The 6,000-nt window shown below is 52.7% G+C and overlaps 1 protein-coding gene across 12 annotated transcripts in view; it reads right to left on the bottom strand.

The window, feature by feature from the left end:
- Positions 1–1,799, bottom strand: part of SGMS1 (sphingomyelin synthase 1) — a 323,258-nt gene extending 321,459 nt beyond the window's left edge. For all 12 annotated transcript variants that reach the window (XM_023739618.1, XM_023739632.1, XM_023739610.1 and 9 more), the window contains exon 1: positions 1,523–1,799. The gene's annotated coding sequence lies outside the window, so the exon portion shown is untranslated. The remainder of the gene's footprint in view (positions 1–1,522) is intronic.
- Positions 1,800–6,000: the final 4,201 nt, after the last annotated feature.

Here is a 6,000-nt window from a genome sequence, read left to right on the forward strand (position 1 = left end):
CCATCCCCCGCGCGGCTTCTCCTTTGGACATCTTACACTCGGACCAATGAAAGCGCCCAGCCCTCTCCTTTTCCGCACAGGCCAAAACAACCGCCTACCCCTTCAGTCTGGGCAGCCCTAGGCAACTCCCAAAGCGCTCCTACGTCACCGATCCCACTCCCCTCTTTTTTGCCCACTCAGTCCCCCAGAACATTCAACCACCAGTGGGGAGCGTGGGGAGTTCACAGCACACCATGACAGGCATTCGCCACTTTCACATCCAGGCAGCCAACTAGAAACATTCACCACCTAATCCGAAAGCAAAATAACCTGTTTTTATTTGGCTTTAAACAAACAGCTTTAAAGATCCACGTAGGTAAATGTCAAGGTAGCTAAAATAAGTCAGGCCCCATAACACAACTTGCCTTTCCGAAAGCAGCCCTCGCTCTTGGTTTCATAAGCGTATACAGCTGAAGTCTGTACGGTCTGAAGGTAAAAAGAAACATCTAAGAAACACCTGCCGGGATTCTCTTCCTCCTTCCAGCCATGGCAATCCTCAGCTCGATTTTTACTCTCGATTCCCCGAGGGAAACAAACATTAACCAGAACGGGCCAGGCTGAATCCGCTAACTGGACCAGAACACCCTACCTGGCCCACCAGAGGAAGCACTGAGCCCAAGTTTGGGTTAAGATGGTGGGAGAGCCACCCGCTGCTGTCGCTTCTCTGCCCTTGACAGGGCGCCTCGGAATCGTGGAGGCTCCTCACAGGGAGAACCGCGTCCTGGAGACGCTGTCCGGTTCGGGGCTGAGCCGATGGCCACTCCAGGCCTCGCCCCTAAACACCCCTACGCGGAGGGGGTATCCCCGTGGGGTCTCAGGGCCGCCCTGGAGCTTGGGGGATGTTACGCAGCCTGGGGAGGGGGAGCTAGCTCCTCGGGGAAGGGGATCCCACTTGGGTAAGTTGCCTGGGGACATTAAGGGGCTGCGACGGGGGCGTCTGACAGCCCTGGGCGCCTGACCGGCTACGGTCTGGTCCCAACGTACCAACCGACACGCCGCCGCTCGGGCCGTGGTGGCGGGGGCCGTGATTTGGGGTCGGCCATTGCTGGTCTCCGAACCCCCGCTGGACAACTGCCCGTAGGCGACCCACCTCCCGGTTCCCTGGCCCCTCCACCGTCAGCCGGACGCTCGCCCCAATCCGACCCCAGACAGCCTTCCAGCCCGCACGCAGCACCTCTGAAGAGGTGCCGACTGCCGCCCCCGCCTGCCTCCCCACTCCAACTTGGCCAGGAAGCCCGCGGGCGACCAGCCCCCTCCGAGCCGCGATTCCGACCACAGGATCGCCCCCCGTGCCCACCCTCTGGGAGCCGCGGCGCGGGAGGGAGTGCCCGCCAGGTACGCGCGAGGCAACGCACCGGCTCAGCTCACGCCCCCTCGCCCGGGGCTGCCCGCACACCGCCCACTGGCGTCAGGCCTGGCCCGCGAGGACTCATCGGCCTCTGAGACTGCGGGGCCGGCTCTCTCCCCCCGCCCCACGACTCACTTGCACCGGTGTCGCGGCCGCCGCCGGAATTCCGCTCGCCGAGCCCGCTGTCGCGGAATGAAATCCGGGGCAGGGCAGCGTTGGGGTTCTGCACCCGGATCGCGCCCTCCAGCCGGCTCGCCGAGCCCGAGGGAAGAATAGCCTTCCCCGGCCGGCGCTTCCCGCTCCTGTCCTAGCTGCTGCCGCTGCCGCCGCTACCCCGGTTGCTGCCTCGCTGGTGCGAATGCTTCCGACTTGCCACTGCCAGCCTCCCAGGATGCCGAGCATGCCCAGTCCGCGGCCCTAGCCAGCCCGGCTTCTCGCGCGGCACGAATCCACTCCTCCGGGTGTTCGCGACGGCCGGAGAGAGGCGGTCCGGCCTGGGCGGGCGGAGTTCGCGGGGCTCTGCCCGGGACGAAGTGGACCGGTGTCCACTGCGCATCCGGGGGCAGACGGGGGTTGCCCTCCTTTAATTTCATTTTCAAGTGGTGGAAAGAGCAGGAGACGGGCACTTTCCCCCCGACGAGAAAGCCCCAACTTACACATTTTGAGGGAGGCGCATAGTGAGGCCAGACGGGGACCAGGTTTAACAGTGAGAGCCGGTAAACAATCTAGGGGCAAAGTAGGAGGGTTGAAACGCTGGAGCTAGTCTAAAAGAAAGGAACGCAAACTGGGACTTCTGGGGGGCCGAACTCGTGGACACAAGTTTGCGAGCTACCTGATGATGTCCTGTTCCCCACCGAGCCTAAAAGCTGCGATACTTGTGGTTAACTCCCGATTGATCGTTCTTAAAAAAGGGCGGAACTCGGCCTCTTGGGCCCATTTTCAAGCCTCAGTCCATAAGTTCCCATCTTCCACGCCCATTCCCGCAAACAATACTAAGACCGCCAGCGACGTGGTTGAGAAAGTCCTGCGCTATAGGGACGTCCTACCCCGTCCAGGCCCCACCTCCCGCCGGCCCCTTGGAGCTGCCGGGAAAACCCGGAGAGCTGCCGCCCACCGGCAGGAGCACTGCGCATGCTCAGTAGCCCGACCTAGTGCGGGTCGCCCGAAGGGAGCGTTTCCTCCGCTCCTTCAGCTGGATCCCAGCGCTCGGGTTAGGCGCGGACGGCGGCAAGTGCCGGCCTTCCACCGTGGCGCCCTGCCTCGTTGTCCGCCCCACGCGGCACCACCGTGGCGTAGAGGCAGCCCGGGGCTGCGCCTCCCGCGGGGCCGGGGACGTGGTGGACGGGGGAGGGGGCGCGCGACGATAGCGGCGTGACACGTGACTGTCCACAGCGCTGCAGGCAGCCATCTTCCGCCCGGCCATCGGGCCGCCCCGGTTCAGAGCGGACGCGGGAATTCGCGGAGCAGAAACTGAGTGCCTTTCACTCCCGCCACGCCCACCCACGGGGCTCCACCCTTGGCTACCCACCTGGCTCTGCACCTTCCTCCGCCCCGCCGGGGGGCGCCGGAATCGCTGCGCTTGTCTTCTGCTTGCTCCGTGGACGGCTTCCCGCCGGGGCAAGGGGCAAACGGCTGCGAAACCAAGAGGGCAGCAGGAGTCCTGCTGCGGCCGGGGGGCGAAAGGTCTCTGCTTCTCCCCAGAGGCGGAAATTGGAGAGTCACCTTCCGTGAGGCAGTGCCACCCTAGCTGCCTCCCAGTTCTGCCGTATTCCCTGCAGAGGAGGTGTGATGTGTTGGCAGGGACGTCTGGACAGGGGCCGTCGCTCTTCAGTGCTGTGCGATATCCCACGACTCCTGCTGGTGGGCAGCCTGGATAGTGATGATGTTGATAGTGATGATGTTGATAGTGAATATTTATTGAACTTCTGCTATTAGTTATCTGAGGTTCCAGAGTCCCAGCACCAGCAGCGTCACCAGCAGCCGAAAACTTGTTTTAAAAAAAAAAACAACAAACCATTGCCGTCGAGCGACCCCAGAGAGCTTGTTAGAAATGGAAATTTGCGGCCCCACCTATATCTCCAGAATTAGACACTCAACGGGTGGGGTCCTGCAATATGTGGTTAAAAGACCTCCCGACGGTTCTGATGGAAATCTTTATTTCAACTCATGCTTACAGCAGCCCATTTTATAAGTGAGGCATTAAAAATTCAGGTAACTTGCCCCAGCACAGGGTCGGGCATTGATACCGAGGCAGTCTGCCCCAGTGCGGGCTTTTTATCATGCCCTACACTCTGGCTTCTTTGGATTTCCGTTCCCCACCACTACCCTTAACCCCTTTGCCCCTACAGCACTACACTGCTCTTCTCAGGAAGATGAAGGAAGAGTACATTTGTCAAATACGGCTGTAAAATAACTGAAATTCAGTTCAACTACATGTTTTAAGTGTCTACTGAGGGCGAGGCTCAGTGAGTCATAGTAGCCTTACTGGGTATTTTCGTCAGTTTGCACCTAGAAGGTGAAATATAAGGCTGCTTCTTGTGATCGAAATTTATTTCAAGCTATGTGCGTGGCAGAAACTGCTGGCTCCTTTCTCTGGAGTGCTATGTATGCAGAATGCCCTCTAAACTTGGGAGTACCTGAAAATAGGGTCCATGCAAAGATCTGGTGCAGATTTGTGTCAAGGAGTCTTTTAATTTACTTTAAAATGCCCCTCCCAAATGTAAAGATGAACTAAATTTTGCAAAATATTAACAGTCCTTGAATCTAAGGTGGCGTGTCTAGGATGCTCACTATAATATTTTTTAAGTTTCTGTATGTTTGAAATTTTCATAATAAAAAGCTTTTTTTAAATGTATTTAAATGAGTATTTTTAGGACTATATATAACATCACAAATGGAAAAACGTAGGATATAAAATTACTTCCGCTTTAATTCCAATTTCACAGAATAATTCAGGGGCAAGGAGCTATATATAAACACGGGGGAAAAAAATCTAAAAAGAAATCCTAAAGTGGTAAGGTAGTTAAATGGCTAACGTGGTTATAAGTGACACTAAGAGTTGACTCTTCCTTGAAATTAAATTTAGTTATGGTTCTTAAATCGCCACTGTTTGTACTCTAAAGGAAAAAAATTAATAAAAATAATCCTCCCTCTCCACGCCACTCTACCACAAAGAATTTTACCAGAACATATTTCGATCAAAATTTTAATAAACCTGAATTGCACATGTAAGAAAATTTGGCTTTTTGTTACATATACATTTACCATAATAAAAAATTTTAACCAGCATCATATTGCTTGATTTTGAAACTTTAGAGGATTCTCAAGTACATAGAATATCATAAAATACATTGTTGTCAAGACAACTAAGAAAATTAAAATGAATCACCTCCAAGGCACAGTCTGTCATTAAAACATCGTGTTAAAAATAATACTAAGAGCAAATACTGGGGCAAATTTGCCAAAACAGCTATTGTCAGGTAGTAGTTTAGATCCAGATGAATGACTTCTACCTTTATGCCAAAAAACTAGTGGTTAAAAATGTGATGGTTTTTATCCAGTTGACCCGGAAGCAGCAGCCATCACTCTCCAAACCTTAGTCAAAAACTCAAATAGTACCCAGGGAACAAGGAGGCTTCGGTGGACTCAGGCCTGTCTGGATGAACCGGAATGTTTATGGTTTGACCATTAAAGGAATGGGATGTACCCAAACTCTTCAAATCTAAAATGAATACATGAATGGAAATGTTCACCTTTTAGCTTTTTGTTAGATGGCTAGGGGAATGTGTGTCCATGACAGTGGAAGAATCTGGGGCCACATCTCCTAAGCAGCAGGAGGAAGACTTCAAGCCCTTCCTTAGTCCTCTAAACGTAGATGGCCAACACACAACCCAGACTCCAAACCAAGGCTGTCCAGAAACGCCAGCTGCCTACAATAAAGCTTGTTCCAAGTATTTGTCCCAGACCTTAGTTCTGGTAACACTCAACCCACTGTGCCCATTCCTGCACCCCTGGCTAGGGTTCCTGGCTTCAATAACTGCTTTGGGTCTCCTATTAGCAAAAAACTGGAATTTATTTGAAGATACTGGGTAGGTCAGAGGTGCAACTGAGGCTCAAGATGAAATCAGAACCAGGAATGGAAGTTAGAGGTTTGCACCAGAAGTTGGAATGTTGAGAAGAACCCAGAAAGTCTCCCTCTGTCTCCTCTGCACTTCTGTTAATATATTCTCTCCCTCTACAGTCTGGCTTTTTCTGCCTTCAGTTCTCAGTGACCACTTGAGAGCTCCCAAGTTTATATCTGTTTCAAAGAGCTGCAAAAATGACCACCCATATTCCTTAATCTCTTTGTTTAGTTGAATCCTATTTCCCCAGATTCTGACTGTCCACTTGAACCAATCCTACTAATATTTTAAGGCCTACCTCCAGTTCCACTATTTCATTAAATCATCTCCACCTTCCAGGACCCAGAAGTCTCTTATACATACATTTTGGCACTTGTTTATATTATATCTCTTATGGTTCTCTGTATGTTTATTGCAAGTTACATCTCGACTCTCCAACTACATATTAAATGATATATCAAGGATATATATTTATATTCCACCTTCCAGATT

The sequence above is a fragment of the Trichechus manatus genome, unplaced genomic scaffold (genome assembly GCF_000243295.1).
Source record: "Trichechus manatus latirostris isolate Lorelei unplaced genomic scaffold, TriManLat1.0 scaffold00007, whole genome shotgun sequence".
Taxonomy (NCBI): Eukaryota; Metazoa; Chordata; class Mammalia; order Sirenia; family Trichechidae; genus Trichechus; species Trichechus manatus.